We start from the raw sequence: 18,541 nt of genomic DNA on the forward strand, positions 1-18,541 counted from the left end.
AATGTTTTATTGGGACATTGCAAAGCTAGCACCCAATCAAGAGCTTGAAAGTGAGGTTAGGCAATTTTATTTAATTTAGTTTTGACTTCCAACCAGACTTGATAGAAAATCATAAGTGATATATAGAGATTCATATTCACATTGTTTTGTTCCTGTCAGCTGATCAATGCGTACCTGATGCACATTGTTCAAAAGAATAATAAGCAGCAAGGAGGCAAGCAGGCATCGACTCCTTTGAGATGACTAATATGGCAGGGGAAGAGCACAAAACTGAAGGTAGGCAGAGTGCAGTTTTGCTTCTTAATAATGCTATATTTATGAGATTTTCCAAAAATTATTTTCTAAATTGTGTGTATGTGAATTTTTTTGAAGTGTGACCCCACTAAGTATGATGTTATTTTGGGAGCTGTAAATGAGCCGAACCACTGGATTTTGACAGTAAGAATGAATAGATTATATTAAATTGTGTAATACTTTATAATTAGTATAATAATTAGTAATACACACACACACACATATATATATATATATATATATATACATATACATTTTTCCCACCCGAGAAGAGGAGCCTTGTGCTGGATTCCTTAGGAAATGCTTCCTTAAAACTGGACAGATGCTTAAAGATCACAAGGTTCTTTTGTTTTCCATGAAAATCAAAATGCTCCAATATATATATATATATATATATATATATATATATATATATATATATATATATATATATACACACACACTGTTTGCTTTGCAGGGCATTCATGAGAAAGAGAGGATGTGAGGTTTCTGCATGGACATCAGAAACAGTCCCACATTCAAGACAAAAGGATGCCACGTCATGTGGAGTATTTGTGCTGAAAGTAAGTTCATTTAGCCGTCAATTTTTTGATCCATGTTGACCTTCAAACATATTTTTCCATTGCATTGTTAAGGTTGAACCTGATTCATTTCAGACCCCAAAGTGATGCACAACAGTTTTAGAATAATAAGTGCTATTCATAAGCCTAAATGGTTCTTCAGTTCAAAGTAGAACCCTTAAGGCCCAGTCTAGAACCCTGAAGATTGAGCACAGAACTCTTTAGGATGATTTGGGACAGATTAATTATTGTAAAGGGGTTCTGACATTTTTAGGGGCTGTAAAGTAAACTTTAAAAGTGTTTTTCTATGATAGCAGCTTAAGAATGGACAGCAGCTTTTCTAAGTATGTTATTGACAATTCAGTTATTCCAACTTCTTTTTTCTTATTGTGCTGAGAAAACTCTGGCAGGGGAGCCTCTGACTTTCTTGAGTTCAGCTTCAGCTGTTCACAAATACAGACAGGACATAGCTCAGAGACAGATACTTTAAAATTCATAATACATTATATGGAACAAGGTTTGGGACACACCTCTTAATCTTTACATTCAGGTGTTTCATTCAGTCACATTGCCACAAGTGTATAAAAGCCTAAAAGTATTTGAGCATGATACTCTCATAGGATGCAACAATTGCAATCGCTTAGATATTCCACGATCAACTGTGAGTGATTATTGGTTATTGAAAAGTTGAAGTGTTTAGTAATTACAGCAACTCAGCCATGTAAAGTTACAGAGCAGGTCGGCGAGTGCTGAGAAGCACAGTGCATAAAAGTCACCAATACTCTGCTGACTCAATAACTGCAGAGTTCAAACCTCCTCTGGCATTAACATAAGCACAACAACTGCACCGGGAGTTTCATGGCAGGGTTTCCATGGCTGTGCAGCTGCATGCAAGCCCTACATCACCAAGCATAATGCCTAGCGTCAGATGGAGTTGTGTAAAGCACGACGCCACTGGACTCTGGAGCAGTGGAAATGTATTCTGTGGTGCATCATGCTTCTCTATCTGTCAGTCTGACGGACAAGTCGACAAATTTGGCGAATGCCAGGAGAACGTTACCTGCCTGACTGCACTGGGCCAACTGTAAAGTTTGGTGAGGAGGACTAATGCTATGGGGTTGTTTTTCAGGGGTTGGCCTAGAACCGTCAGTTCCAGTGAAGGGAAATCTTAATGCTTCAGCAGACCAAGACATTTTAGACAATTGTACGCTTCCAACAGTTTGGAAACACTGTTGGGAACAGTTTGGGAAAGGAGGCCCTTTTTTGTTCCAGCATGACTGTGTCTTAGTGCATAAAGCAAGGTCCATAAAGGCCTGGCTGGGTGAGTTTGGTGTGGAAGAACTTGACTGGCCCTCACAGAGCCCTGACCTCAACCCCATCGGACACCTTTGAGATGAACTAGAACGGAAACTGCGAGTCAGGCCTTCTTGTCCAACCCCATTGTCTGACCTCACAAATTCCCTTCTGGATGAATGGGCACAAATTCCACAGACACACTTCAAAATCTTGTAGAAAGCTTCCCAGAAGAGTGGAAGCTGTTATAGCTGCAAAGAGGGGACCAACTCCATATTAATGCCTATGGATTTAGAATGGGATGGCATAAAATTTGTGTATATATCTTAATACCTTTATCCATATAATGTATGTTGCTTCGTAATTTTGTTTCTTAGGTGATGACATGAGCCTTGTTAATAATAACACATCAAAATCTGCATTTGCATATGCTGTATTTTAATCAGATGATCTCAAAGAGCTATGCCACTACTGTGGAGAAGAAAATGTGCACAGTGAAAAAAGCAAACCTGGGAAACAGAGGGAAGGACAAGACTGCACTACTGTCTGGGTAAGAAGTTCAAATAAGATAATCTTTTGTTCTCATCCTGATCTATGTAAGAAATTTAGGACAAATCTTTAAGAGCACATAGGACACATACTGTATTTTAAATGAACATTCACTCTGAACATCTAAAATGTTGTAAATATACATGTGATTTTGATTACAGATCCAAAGTGACAACTGTGCACAGTGGTACCACATAACGTGTGGGAAAGCCTAACAGAAAGAAGCCCTACAGTTGCCTTGCATGTAAATAAACTATGATGTATAAGGCGTGAGGATAATTTTATTTCAAAGCACCCTTTACTGTGTTGCAAAGAGATCACTCCCTGAACAGTGTTTAAAAAAGATAAAACAAGGCGAATGCAGTTCATATTTTTATTTACTTTTGTAAATTACTTTAAGTTTATTATTCTTGTTTGTTAAATAAAGAAGATATTGCTCAAGTTTCATGATTACATTTTGGTCACAGTCTATTGGGCTGGTTTATACTTATCAGGGTCTGTTTATACATTCTAGCAGTTAATAAAAAAGGTAAAGGGATGATACATCATCTAAAAGGATTTGGTTAGGTATTAACTAGTTTTTGTGGAGATGTGGTGCGGTCACATATTCTGACAGCAGCTGTCAGATTTGGTGACCCCTATGCCAAGGCCAATCTGTCCACTCCAGTCATGAATGCTTTTTTTGCTGAAAATGTGAAGGGATGAAACATCATCTGATAGGATTTGGTTAGATATTAACTAGTTTTTGTGGAGATGTGGTGCGGTCACATATTCTGACAGCAGCTGTCAGATTTGGTGACCCCTGTGCCAAGGCCAATCTGTCCACTCCAGTCATGAATGCTTTTTTTGCTGAAAAGGTAAAGGGATGATACATCATCTGAAAGGATTTGGTTAGATATTAACTAGTTTTTGTGGAGATGTGGTGCGGTCACATATTCTGACAGCAGCTGTCAGATTTGGTGACCCCTATGCCAAGGCCAATCTGTCCACTCCAGTCATGAAGGCTTTCTAAAAATGAGAAGAGGTAGTAAGTCTCTCAAAAAATATCTTTCACTGTTTTGTGTAGATCATTCTGACTGTTCCTCAATGCTTTTATCGTTTGTGTGTGTGTGTATGTATTAATTAAAATAATTGTCAGGCGCAGATATTGTGTATCTTTCCTCATATGACGTTTATAGATGTAGAAAATTTGTAATAAAACATTAGAGCCAGGAATATGTAAGTGATTACCAAGCAACATGAAAAGTAAATACACGCATTTCTCATCGTTAGACTAGCTGAAAGCAGCAGAACGAGAAACGAATGCGCGTCGTCGTAGCTTGCGCAGTCTGCGTAAAACGCTCGTGCATGTGAACAGAAACTGCAAAATAGCGCCCTCAACGGTCACAGAATTCGGTGCAACACCGTAAGTGCGCTCTAACAGTGTTAGCTAACCTTATAGTGAATGTCCACTATTTAATGGACGCATTACGGCATCCTTTAATATGTAGCTAATGCATAGCAAATTGTCCACAGTACTGCATTCAGTAAATGGCAGTGGGGGCATAACTAGTTACCTTCATCAGTTTCTAGCACAGTTTTACAATAACAGCTGCTTTTCTGAACGCAGTAGGCCATGCACTAGGGAATTACAGAGGAATTCCACTGATTTTTAAAAATTTCTGCAGAATTGAATTATTGAGATTTAAAAAGTCATTTGAAGTGTTTTATATGAGGTGCAATGTAGTTAAACGTACTAACTTGTTCTACATTTAACAGTGGTGTTGACAGGAGCCAGGGGTTGCAGTTTCTACAACTCAAATGTAGCCTTTTTGTTTGCTTTCAAAAATGAAAAAGATCAGTGAATGTACACAGCATCTAAGATTTTATAAGTAAGCTTGTTTATTCTAAAAATACTTGTAAATCTGAGAAAAAAATATTTCTTTGGGGTTATTTTGCCCTTTTACATCCTGCATGTACCTCTTCATCATAAATATGTTTTGGCCAAAATCTTCTCAGAACTATCATAAACTGTGTTTGAAGCATTAAGCAGTGTGTTTATACATGAAACAGCTACAACTTTCTCTGATGGAGCTTTCAGGGGCATTAAAAGCTTTGTATGTTTGGTTCCTTTCACCACCACTGTGAACAATTCTGTAATAGTAGTAGTAATAATAATAGTAATCTTTTTTACTGATATATTTTTGTTTCAGTTATGAAATGCCAGTACAATACAATGTGCTTTACACAGTAATAGAAACAAATCACAGTGAAGCTGAAATATTGTGGTTTTTATCAAGAAGTAAAATTAAAGAAAATAAAAAAAAATCCAATTTACATTATATTTCTCTTACCCAAAATGTAAAAAAGCTATTTATCTGGGCAGTAAGCAAATAAATACAAATACATTTATACACTTATTACATACTAGATGTAAGGCAGGAGCACATCCTACATAAGCACGCAAACATTTTGTACATCAAATGTTGCTGTCAACTTCTCTTTTTTTCATTGTTCTTTTTCTGACTACTCTTATGATTTGGAGTAATGTAGGTTTATACATTACTTATTGATGTATGAAACGTGGAGCCTAGCAAATGTCTTTAATGTTATGGTTAATTTCTAACAACTCTTTTGCAACATAGTGATCTACATTAGTAAAAAGTAAGGGATGATGTTGATTTGAAATGCTTTCTCATGTTTACACATTCACCAGTATTCATTTGTGAATCATCACTGTGGGCTTTGAAAAGAAACATAATTCAGCTTAGGAATTTATTGAAAAGCTGTAAGAAAAAGAAAATTTTGCTTAATATCCTCAGTTTAAATCTGTGTTTGTGTTTCTTATATGCTTGTTATTTCCATTAATTGTTTATCCATTTAATGAATTATGCCTTTTTGCAGCCACATTGAACAAGCCAATGAGCCAGGCAGTTCTTCAGTGGAAGAACAAAGTTGAAGTTCTCCAAGATCGCATTGATGAGCTTGAGGCTGAAAATTCATTTCTAAAACAGCAGTTGGAAGAGCAAAAGGAAGGTTGGTTCAGAACAGCAGCTTTTTGAATGCTGAGATGTTTAGAAGACTACTTCAGTTAATTACTAATGTGTTACAGATAAACTTTAACCCGATTGAACCAAATGTCTTGCTGGTGATTCGTTCAGAGACTAATGCAATGTTAAATCTGCCCCTAGCGAATACATGTATGTTAGGCAGTAAAATGGATCTGCATGTGGAACTTTTGTAAACTTTTATGAGCTGCCATGTTTTCAATTACCAGGGACAGCATCAGAATTGTTCTTACAGGGGTGCTGAAACATTTGAAGGGAGAGCTATATACCTATGGCGATATTTAAACACAGGGTGGGGAGGGGTAACAGTTATTAACCCATACTGACCTGTAGTCTAGCTACATGCTAAACTCATGGCAGAGAATATTCTATATGAACTTTCGCTATTTGACCACACATCCAGAGCTTGGTGTCACTCACATTTTATCAGGACTAGGTCTAGCATTTAAATTGGCATGCACTTTTGCTGTTTTAAATTCTTACCACATTGTCCTAAGATCAGGTTATAGCTTATTGCTAAAAGCAGTGCTGTCATCATTATACCTTTTCTGATGCTTCTGCCCTGGTACAAAACTGTAGCAAGACTGTGTAAACATCAGCCGAATGCAGGATTCACATAAGCACAACCAACTCTTCACTCCACTACCAGCACCCTTCACTAGAAAGCATGTGTCTGCTCACCACAGAAATGACTTTAGCCCAAATAAGGGTGACACAATTGAGTTAAAGCAGTCATACAGATGTACAAAGATGAGAAAAAACAACACACCAAACTTAAAAACCTAAACCTAACTATCACAGGCTAAAGCATACAGCCACAGTGGGTGTGAAAAAACATGTATGTCTTACTTTTAATGACTTGATACATTGAAGTAGACATTTGCTTTGACATTTTGATACAGTCCATTCTAGCTTTTGTAGTTAAAGAGCACTTTAAGCAAAATTCACAGACCATTGACAATAGCAATGTGATTTAAAATTTGTTTTTTGCCTTTTGATTGGTAGATAACAACAAACTATACTCTGTTGGGCACAGAATCTCACTTTTGCATGTCCTCCAAATACATCTTTTAAATGCAGCTGGAGCTTCAAATTCTTGGCTGAAGACAATAACAGATAGCAACAGTTAGCAAGCAGTGCTCAGAGGGATAAGGAGAAGCTTGGTGGAGAGCATAATAATTTGATTGGTCATAATACAGTGACAGCACATTCAGAAAAAAAATCAAATTTCATTATCTTTAAAAATGCAGCTTAATAAATATGCTGTCCCCATTTGACTGGGCCGGCCTGTGATCAGTCATCACGGTGTTTTGGTGGTCCTTACAATCGTAAAGATGACCACAAGCTATAAACACATTTGTAGACACTGAAAAAGTACTATAACTGGTATAAAAACTTACTGACTCAGCAGCAGTTGGTACTTTTACTCTTTAGTTCTGAACTTATTTATTAACATTTGGAAGGAATAAGAAAGTGATCCATGTTTAGACAGCCAACCAAAAATAATCCACTGCTACATGGTCACACTGCTTTTCATTGTTCAGTGGCTGCCAGTTTACTCTGCTATTCACTATAACTTATTTCTCTCTCTTTTATAAGGTGCTGCACACAGTAAGAAGCCTGATGGTGAGAAGATTTCTGGCATGCAAACGAAGGATGCAATGTCCAGCAAGTCTTCTTCTGAGTCAAGTTCAGAACACAGCTTTGACACAAGCTCAGAGTCTGATTCAGAGTCTGAATCAAACTCATCAACTGATGAAGACAGAAGAAGAAGGAAGCGTACAAGAAAGAGCAAAAAGAACAAGAAACATAAGAAGGACAAAAAGCGGAAAAAGCAGCAAGAAAATAGAATGAGAGGTTGGCTAAAGAAACTGAACTTCTCCAGTTCAAGAATGGAAACTATGTAGAAGATCAACTCATATACATATAGACATTCAGGGTTCAGCAGTATATCTGCGAGTGCTTACCCTAGGTACATGGTGTAATTTTGTATTCTAATGCCAAATATATGTTTCCATTCTAGGTATGTTCATTGGGTGTCTGCGGGTCCCTAAAAAGTCTTAATTTAGATAAAATTACATTTTACAAATTTAAGGCCTTAATAAGTATTGAATTGGCTGATATCTTTAAGAAAAACAAATTTTCCTCACTATTTGGAAAAAGAGTTTGATGTAGTACATAGGGTTGGGCGGTATGATGGTAATACTATACTACGGTTTGTAAAAATTATCTTCATATAATTTATCTTTATTTTATCTTCATATTTAAAAATGATGATGGTGTTTCAATTGATGGTGTGTCACATTTCTATTACACGTTGGAACAGATAAATAAACACATTCCACCCATTTATATTTTAGTAGGCTCACTGATTGGTGGTGTGGGAGCTCACCGATAGGTGGCACAAACAGAAGAAGTGAGGAAAGTCAGAAAAAAGAAAACCTCAGAAATAATAAGCATGATGGCAGCTCAGCCACAGCAAAGAGCTACATATCAAAGCACACACCACAGAAGCATCAGACACTTGACTTTAACCTGTTTTCTGAAGGGGGGCACTGTCCTCTAAACGAGTTTTATTTTAGCATCAGTTAGCTACAACCATGCTGTGATGTGGCATGTTTCGCCTACTAACTAAACTTTCTCTCAAACACCACAGAACAGGTTCAAATTTGGCTTACTGTCACTCTACTTTTGCTCTATCAAACATTTTAGTCATCTAAATTTGTGTCAACAGACCATTTTTCAGAATCAAGCCTGTACTGCGATGGGTGGCACTGTTTGGTTCTGTAGCCTGCTTACTGAGCTAATATTAAGGCAGCCTATCAGGCTACAGATCCAAACACCACAGAAAAAGTTAAATTATGCCTTTCTGTCCCTTCAGCGGTTGCTCAGCGCCACTCTCTCTATGCTAGTAAGGTAATGCTTTCCAGCTCCTCTCTCCTAGTTAACAGCTCTGAACAGTATTAAACATTTATCATTTGTTCAATAGATGGTTTGACATTTATTGAGTGATAGCTTCAAAACTGTGCAGTGTGTTCGCTTATTTGGTAACCATGTGAAAATTAGAAATAGACGAGATTTGCCTATTGTCTATTCAGCCTATAGCAGTTTAGCTTAACAGAGGCTGCCCTGCTCAGACAAGATAATGTGAGTATGTGTTAGTATTTGAGCTGCAGTAGATTTATCATTTAAGGGAACAAAAATAGGCCTATTGCCACATACATAAATAACTGCTTTATTAAGCCTCCATCTAAAAAGTGCTGAAATTAGGGACTTTTACTTGTCTTGTTTAGATAGATACATTTTGCAGATTTTTTTTTAAAAATAATGTTCAATTTGTAGTTTTTTGTGGTACGTCTGGCAAGTAGTAAAAGAAGTAACAGACCTTCTACGAATGATGTCCATTTTGGTGTAAAGTATAAAACCAATACGGTATCACCAAATTTCTATATGGTTAAGAGTGGACAGTTAATAGGTCATGGAATAGGTTATGGAGCTTTAAATTCCTTTTATGTTGATGTGCCTACACTTAGCCTTATAGCTATTGGCACCCTTCGTAAAGATGTCATGAAAAAATATCTTTATGGTTAATTAGCTCAATGTCAGAATGAAAATATGAGAGAAACCTAACTTTTATTTGAAGTACATTTAGTCTAAGAAAACAAAACTTTTTTTTAACAAAACTACATCACAATTATTAACATTTGTGCATTTAGTACTTTTTGCAACCTCCAGTTGCCAACATAAAAACACTGAATCAGCTCATAAAATGGTTGCTTGATTGGAGAATACAGTGGAGATTAGGTTCTTTTTTGTATAACCACCTTTTTTATGCCACACCCATCTTAATGTTGCCAGAAAGTGCTCTATTTTTGTCTCATCTGACTACAGAACCCAGTTCCAAAGTTATAGTAGTGTATAGCTTGTTGGCATGGATGTGGCCTCTACTCCTCAGTGTAAGTGGGGGCTAAAATAAACATGTATTCTCTTCCAGGCAGGTTCTCTGTGGCTCTGTTCATTTTAAACTGCTGAATTACTGCACTAATGGGCATTTACATACATTTATCTATTTTTTATAGCCATTGGCTGGTTCATGAATGTCACTACACTAATATTTTATTAGTACATGTTCGTGAAAGTAATTTGGGCTTTGTCTCACCGCATATTTATACCTATTGAAACAGGAAGTCATGGATGACCTGAACACTAAAGTAGAAGAAGTGAACTATCACACACTCGCACCACGGCCATTTTGGTAGGCAACTTGACAAACCTGTAACCGTTTGTTTTTGGGACGCTCTAAACTAAATGTTAAATCATATTAACCAATATATTTGAGTGTATATGTTTAAGTTATATACTTCATTTGATCTGTTCTGTAACAAATGGTAACAAATGACAGCTGGAATCTAAATGGCTGAGCTTTCCTGCTGCGTTATTATTGCCATGTCCCAAATTGCGTACTAGCACACTGAATAGTATGCAAAAAAAGCACATTTACCATCAGATGGGCACTCTTTAGTTTAGTAGGTACAGGATAGAAGTGTGTGGTTTGGAAAGCAGCATTAGATCAGCAAGTGAGACGCTCAACAGTCCAGAAGCTCCTGTGGCTGGTTATAGCATTATCCACCTTGTAGTTGCAGCAATGGTAACGAGACGAGCTCTATTAGATCAGAGTTACAGGTCGCCTGCCAAAATGGTGATGGGGTGTTCTTAATGACATAATCGAATACTATAAATATATTGTAACGTGCTTTAGATACACTTCGTTCATATGGATTTCTAGAGATGCCAATAATTGTGGGATGTGTGGTTTTGTATTTTGTTTTTTTAAAGTAAGCATTTTTGTTTTCATAGACTAAATTAATTTACAGATTTTCCCTTATTTCTCTTATTTTCAATGTGAGATTGAGCTATTTATGACCACAAAGAATTTTTCATGATCTTTGTTTCTATTCATCTTTATCAAAGTAATTATTGAACTACTGCTTACTTCCTTAATATTACTACTGTATCGCTTATATTTTGTTTTCTTTTCCTTTCAGCAAGCAACATTATGGAAGTCGCCGCACGGTATAGAAATGTCCTGAGATTGGTGCAAAAAGGCTACAGAATTTCCAAGGCCTTTAAAAAAGCCTGTGTTTCCAAGAATGCAATCAAACATACTGCGGCAATCGCAGAAATTTATTTTGCTGATCGCACCATTCTGGATGAATTTCAGGGTGACTACAAGCTGCTAGACCTGGCTAAGCTATGTCAGAGTAGAATTGTGGGAGAGCTAATTGACATGAAAATGTCACGTATTCGGCCAGCCAGCCTCCAAACTACGATTCCCAGAATCCTCCGCTTCGTCACATGACACCAGGAAGAGCAGCAGCAACCAATCGCCGCTCTAGCTCTCCAGAATACTGATCACTCTCACCTGTGTGTTTATGTCATGTGATCTGTTTAGTTTAGTATATTAGCCCGGGCTTAGCATAGGACCTTTGCGAGGTATTGTTTTCTTGAAAACTACTGAGCGTTCATTCTGGTTTTTTGATCTCCCCTGTTATGACCTTGTGTTTCTGGATTGGTTTCTTGGATTTTCGGATTTGCCCTTTTGTACTGTTGCCTGGTTGGATTGATATCTGGTTTTGGACTTTTGCCTGTACTCTGGACTTTGATCTGCCTAGCCCTGTTGTGTTTGATCGCTTTCAGTGTATTTTGCTGTGCCTGTGTACCAGTGACAATAACTCTAGTAAAGCTTCATCACTTTTTTACATCTGCGAGCGTCTGCTCTCTGGTCGCACGTTACAGAATACCTCGCCGCTTATGCAGATGGCGGATTTAGAAGCTTTTCAGAAGGCACTAATGGAACAAGGACAGCTACTCGGCAGACATCAGCAAGTTCTTTCTGGGGTAACTAACTCACTTGAATCGCTAGCTCAACAGCAAGCTGAACAATACTCTCAGCTAGCCCAGCTCGTAGCAAGCGTTAAAGGTTTAAGCAGTCAGTTACAGACTCTGAACGTCACTGAAACTGAGCTTAGCCCAGCTGCTCAGGATCTGAACTCTCTTGCTGTTTTTCCGGTTAGTAAGCCTGATAAGTTTGACGGTAACCCAGATAAATGCAGAGGGTTTTTACTCCAATGTTCCGTTTATTTTGATAATTCTCCCGCTAGTAATGACCAGGCGAAGATTTCCTTTATAGTTTCCAGGCTAGCGGATAAAGCTTTAGAGTGGGCTACCGCAAGCTGGAATAGAATACACCGCCTTTCGTATGTGCAATTTTTACGTGCATTCAAAACTGTATTTGACCATCCTTATGAAGGGAGAATTAGTGGGGAATTATTGGCTCAGCTCAAGCAAGGGGCTCGTTCCGTAGTGGATTACGCTCTGGAGTTTCAGACTTTAGCAGCCAGTAGTGGTTGGAACGAGGCTGCATTGGTGGTTGTGTTTAGACAAGGACTCAGACTCGACATCTTGAACGAACTAGCATGTAAGGATGACGACCTGTCCTTAGATGAACTAGTGAATCTGGCTATTAAAATCGATCATCTGTTACAACATTGGGTCAAGAAGAACTATGACAAGAATGTCAGACACAGTTTCACCAGATCACCAAGTACTACGGAGTCACTGGAAGCCCCTGAACCCATGCAATGTGAATCAACGCGACTAACTCCGGAAGAAAGGAGACGCAGGATGAGAGATCACCTTTGTCTATATTGTGGGAAGTCTGGTCATCAGATCAAGGATTGTGCTGTGAGACCACAAACTAGCAAGGCGCCAACCCTTGGAAAGCACGTGGAGTCTACTCCGCGTGCTAATGTGGTGAGTGTTCCCACAAAAGGGTTGGTCTCTAAATCATTTATGCTACCTATCAGTATATACTGTCATCCCGATTCTGTTATTGTTTCAGCCCTTTTAGATTCCGGAGCGGAAGGAAACTTTATTCAAGCCAAGATCGTGAAGAAACTCAACATTCCTGTGGAGGAACTGCCTAATGCCTTGAAGGTGGTAGCACTGGATGGAGGACCGGTAGGAGCCGGAACAATTTCCCAGATCACCAAGCCCCTAGCCGTCCAGACCAGTGCCCTTCATCAAGAGACATTGTCTTTTTTAGTCCTAGAGCAAACTGAATTCGAGATCATTTTAGGACTCCCGTGGCTAGAGAAACACAACCCCTTGATCTCATGGTCCGATCACACAATTACTAAGTGGTCAGATAAGTGTTTGCAAACCTGCATTGTATCCCCCTCACTCTCGGTTTGTTCTACATCAGTAGAAAGCCCCGATGAAGACCAGACCCAGTTCCACATTCCCCCTGCGTATCAAGACCTCAAAGAGGTTTTCAGCAAAGTTAATGCCACCAAGTTACCCCCACATAGAACCAATGACTGCGCCATAGATTTGATTGAAGACCATACATTCCCTAAGGCCAGAGTTTATCCTTTAACCCAGGAAGAACAGAAGGCGTTAGATGTATACATTCAAGAAGCGCTCGAACAAGGCTTTATTAGACCATCTACCTCCCCAATCTCTTCTAGTTTCTTCTTCATTAAGAAGAAAGATGGAGGACTTCGGCCTTGTATCGATTATCGAGCACTCAATAACATTACGAAGCCATATCCCTATCCGCTTCCTCTGGTGCCCGTAGCCTTGGAACAGTTAAAGGGGGCTAAAATATTCACCAAATTAGACCTCAGAAGTGCCTACAATTTAATACGTATCCGAGAGGGAGACGAGTGGAAGACAGCCTTTAGTACCACTAGGGGGCACTATGAGTACCTCGTGATGCCCTTCGGGCTCTCTATAGCGCCCTCTGTGTTCCAGGCATTTATTAATGAGGTACTACGGGACATGCTAGGTCAATTTGTAATTGCTTATCTGGATGATATTTTGATTTATTCCCCAGACAAAGAGACCCATGTGCTGCAGGTTCGAGCAGTGTTGGAGAGACTTCTCGAGAATAATCTGTATGTAAAAGGAGAGAAATGTGAATTCGATCTTGAGTCTGTCAACTTTTTGGGTTATGTAGTCAGTAGTCAAGGGGTTCTCATGGATGATCACAAGGTCGACGCAGTGGTTAATTGGTCTGCACCCACTTCAGTCAAAGAGCTACAACGATTCCTAGGTTTTGCTAATTTCTATCGAAGGTTTATCCGAAATTTCAGTACTAAAGCCGCACCACTCACATCTCTACTCAAGGGCGCCCCTAAGAGGATCAGATGGAATGAGCAAGCCGAGAAGGCATTTCAAGACCTTAAGGAAGCCTTCACTACAGCTCCCATTCTCACACACCCCGATCCTTCCAAGCCATTCGTGGTAGAAGTAGATGCCTCAGAGACTGGGGTGGGGGCAGTTTTGTCACAAAGAGTTGGATCACCACTAAAGTTGCACCCAGTCGCCTTTTTTTCACACAAATTGTCAGCAGCAGAAAGAAATTATGGAATTGGGGATAGAGAGCTACTAGCGGTAAAGTTAGCTCTAGAGGAATGGAGACATTGGCTCGAGGGAGCTAACCATCCATTTACGGTGCTTACTGACCATAAGAATTTAGAATATCTCAGGAACGCTCGAAGACTGAATTCCAGACAAGCTAGGTGGTCATTGTTTTTTGCCCGTTTTAACTTTACCATCACTTACAGGCCTGGGTCTCGTAACACAAAAGCCGATGCGCTTTCGCGTGTACACCAAGAGTCAAGTCAAGAGTTAGACCCTGATAGCCACAAGACCGTTTTACCCCCAGACCTTATTATATCAGCTATACGTTGGGAAATAGATGAAGCCATTGACGCTGCGCTAACTAATGCTTCGGTGCCTAGTCAGTGCCCCCCAGGGAAGAAATATGTCCCTCTAGAATGTAGAGATCGCTTAATTACATGGGCACACTCCTCCATTGTGACGGGTCATCCGGGAGAAACACGTACCCATCAGTTAATATCAAATCGATACTGGTGGGAATCAATGAGTAAGGACGTTCATACATTCGTGCAATCATGTTCGGTCTGTTCACAATGTAAAACCCCTAAGACTTTACCCGCAGGCAAGTTGATGCCCCTTCCAGTTCCTGACAGACCCTGGTCACATTTAGCTATAGATTTTATAACTGAACCTCCCGAATCCCAAGGTTTCACCACAATTCTGACTGTGGTGGATAGATTCTCCAGGGGGGTACGTTTTGTTCCGTTTCCTCACTTGCCCATGGCTTTCCAAACGGCAGAAGCCATGTTTAACCATGTGTTTAGATTTTTCGGGATCCCGGAGGACATTGTCTCTGACCGAGGGCCACAATTTACCTCACAGGTATGGTCAGCCTTTTTTGAGCAGATTGGAGTCTCTGTGAGCTTAACTTCTGGATATCATCCTCAAGCAAACGGACAGTGTGAAAGGATGAATCAGGAACTTGGAAAGTTTTTAAGGATTTTTTGTCACAACAACCCCACTGACTGTAATCGATTTTTAACCTGGGCTGAAATAGCACAGAACTTTTTGATCAGTTCCTCGACAGGTTTGACCCCTTTTCAGTGTGTATTGGGTTATCAGCCCCCTTTGGCCCCATGGACTGGGATGGAAACAGGTCCCTGCGGTCGACGACTGGATGAAACGGAGTAAGCAGGTCTGGGAGGAGACGCACCACCGGATTGAGGAAGTTCTCCAAAGACATAAAGAACAGGCGGACCGGCACAGAGGACCCACTCCGGAATATCAGCCTGGGGACCGAGTCTGGCTGGCTACATGAGATTTTCGCCATAGAGAGGGAAGTAGGAAGTTACTCCCTAAATACATTGGACCATTTAAAATAGTTAAGAAAATAAATGACGTGACGTACAGATTAGAATTACCCCCTAGATTTCGAGTATCACCTTCTTTTCATGTGTCTTTATTGAAACCGTTTGTTGCAGGGCCGTTGGACGAGGTGTCGCCGGATGCTACACCTCCCCCGCCAGAAATGATAGAAGGGGCACCGGTCTATGCTGTCCGTAGGCTGCTGGACTCCAGAAGAAGAGGTGGTCTCTTGCAATATCTTGTGGATTGGGAGGGCTACGGACCTGAGGAGCAGTGTTGGGTGCCGGCCAAGGACATTCTGGACCCTGGGCTCGTGGCGGATTTTCACAGCCAGCACCCTGAGAAACCTGCTCCGCGTCCCAGGGGTCGCCCACGTAGAGGGCTACCCGCATCCCTTCCAGCTCGTCTGCAGAGACCACGTGAGAGTTCACAGGCGGTCCAGCGCCTCGGCAGCTCTGGGTCGGCCCCTGTTCCGAGGACTGGTGGGGGACGGGGTGGTCGTCCTGGTCGCCCTCGTTCCAAGGCCAGCCAGGACTCTTTGGAAGGGGGTACTGTCACGTATTCGGCCAGCCAGCCTCCAAACTACGATTCCCAGAATCCTCCGCTTCATCACGTGACACCAGGAAGAGCAGGAGCAACCAATCGCCGCTCTAGCTCTCCGGAATACTGATCACTCTCACCTGTGTGTTTATGTCATGTGATCTGTTTAGTTTAGTATATTAGCCCGGGCTTAGCATAGGACCTTTGCGAGGTATTGTTTTCTTGAAAACTACTGAGCGTTCATTCTGGTTTTTTGATCTCCCCTGTTATGACCTTGTGTTTCTGGATTGGTTTCTTGGATTTTCGGATTTGCCCTTTTGTACTGTTGCCTGGTTGGATTGATATCTGGTTTTGGACTTTTGCCTGTACTCTGGACTTTGATCTGCCTAGCCCTGTTGTGTTTGATCGCTTTCAGTGTATTTTGCTGTGCCTGTGTACCAGTGACAATAACTCTAGTAAAGCTTCATCACTTTTTTACATCTGCGAGCGTCTGCTCTCTGGTCGCACGTTACAGAAAAAGAAGAAAGAGCTGCTGCCATTTAATATGTAACATGGTGCACACGGGGGTGGTGCCATTAAAGTAGCAAAATTGTTGTCTTGAATCTTGTTAAGTGAAATCATCTTAAATGTAGTCTAAGTATCTACTGTTCCACATTTTGAGACTATATAAAGATTACAATAAACTCCTTTGTTTTACTTTTTTGCTTGTTTTAAGTAATGTTATCTTGTGGAAGTCTTATTTTATTGGACTAATTTTGCTTATTTCAAGAATTAATGTAGATTATGTATGTAATGTAGATAAGAAATACTACTTTAAAGAAGTTAAATTATCTGCTAGTGTAATAAGAAACCCTCAGTAGATTTAAACTAAAACGTCTACCAAAAAAATAATTTTTTGAGAATTTTATTCATACAAAAGTGCCACAAATGAGAATGTGTTTCTGACAAGACATAAGATGATTTGACTTACCAAGATATAATTCTTTGCAGTATAGCTCTTGCTGTTCAGTCATGTTTTCTGTTTGTTTTGAAGCCAGTGTCAAAAATAATTACCTACCAAATGTAATTACTTTGTTTCAATACTGTGTAGCTGTTTGCACAATTTTTCGTTATACTTTTCTGCCATCTCTTTATTGCCTGCAGTAGTACGTTCTGTTTTATGTAGGTTTAAATGGAAAGTGAGGGTTAAAGGGTTCTGCAGTATTTGACTTATTACAAACAGCAAACCCAAGACAGTGCTGTTTGTCCTCGGGAATGTTTATTAATAAACATTTCATTAGCTTGATTTTTCTGCTTAACAATTCTGTTTTGCTTCAATAAAGAAACAGAATGAGACAAAGTGTAAACTTCATTGGATAAAACAAAGTATTCTTTTGGAGAAATGAATTGCAGTTAACAGAAATATATTGGACAACAACAGTCATAATTTGACAGATAGCATATCAAAATCACAATGGGAGAATTTTGTTTAGGTATCGTGATATAGGGTCTTTATTGATTCCCACTTCTAGTCTGTAGATCTGATAAAGGCAATTCATATTGACAGTACATTTAAGCTTTCATTTTACTTGCTTTCACTTTATTTGCTATAACCTAAGGTGTTTTATGTTCGCAAGTGGACACTGGGTCTAAACCTCAGAGCTTCCATTCCACATTTTATTTTTCAAAGTCTGAGTATCTTGGTCTTTGGTAGAAGATCCTTGACTGGGTTTCTGAGCTGCATTCAAAATTTCTTTTCAACCATATGAACAGGTTGGGATTTTGGTTCAAAGACTCAATGACTTCAAGCTCCCATTCCAATATTATAGTCACTGTTCTTAAGGCTTGGGCATTATACAGTGGGCCCTGACCTTATTAAGCATAAAATCTGGGTAATGCTTACTAGGTCTTGTCATGACAATATTAATGCCATATTAAATTGTAATAGGATAGAGGCCTCTGGGCCTGTGTTTGAGAGCTCATGTCCCATCTTATTCGGTCAAAATGAAATGGCTCATACTGGGTATTGGCTCAGAGATTTCAGTGCAATTTCTTTTCATCCTTGACCTCAGTTCAGAAGTCCAGATATAAGACCCTGGGCTTTTTACCTGCAAATTTCCATTCAAATATTATAGTTCATATTCTAAGAGGTTGGGTCTTGAACAAATTCTAAGGGATTGTTGTGTTGGTGATATGATGCTGGGACCTGGCCTCAGAGCTCCTATTCCAAATTGTATTCTTTAGAGTATAAATGTCTGACTCATGCTTCTGGAGCCTTGGCAGGGTTTTAGGTCTTTCATGTCAACATTATTGTCCCTGTCTGAAGGTTTCCTTCATCTATAGTGGGCTAAGGACCAGAGCCTTAGAACACAAATCCTCTACTTTAATTTTTCTTAGCTAAACGAAAAAGGCTTGAGAACAAGAACCGAGGCCTGGGCTTCAGGGAACGAAATAAAATTTCTTTGTAATATTCTAAGGATTTCATGTACTTGGCCTTAGTTCAGAAGT

This window comes from Colossoma macropomum, unplaced genomic scaffold (assembly GCF_904425465.1).
Source record: "Colossoma macropomum unplaced genomic scaffold, Colossoma_macropomum, whole genome shotgun sequence".
Classification (NCBI taxonomy): domain Eukaryota; kingdom Metazoa; phylum Chordata; class Actinopteri; order Characiformes; family Serrasalmidae; genus Colossoma; species Colossoma macropomum.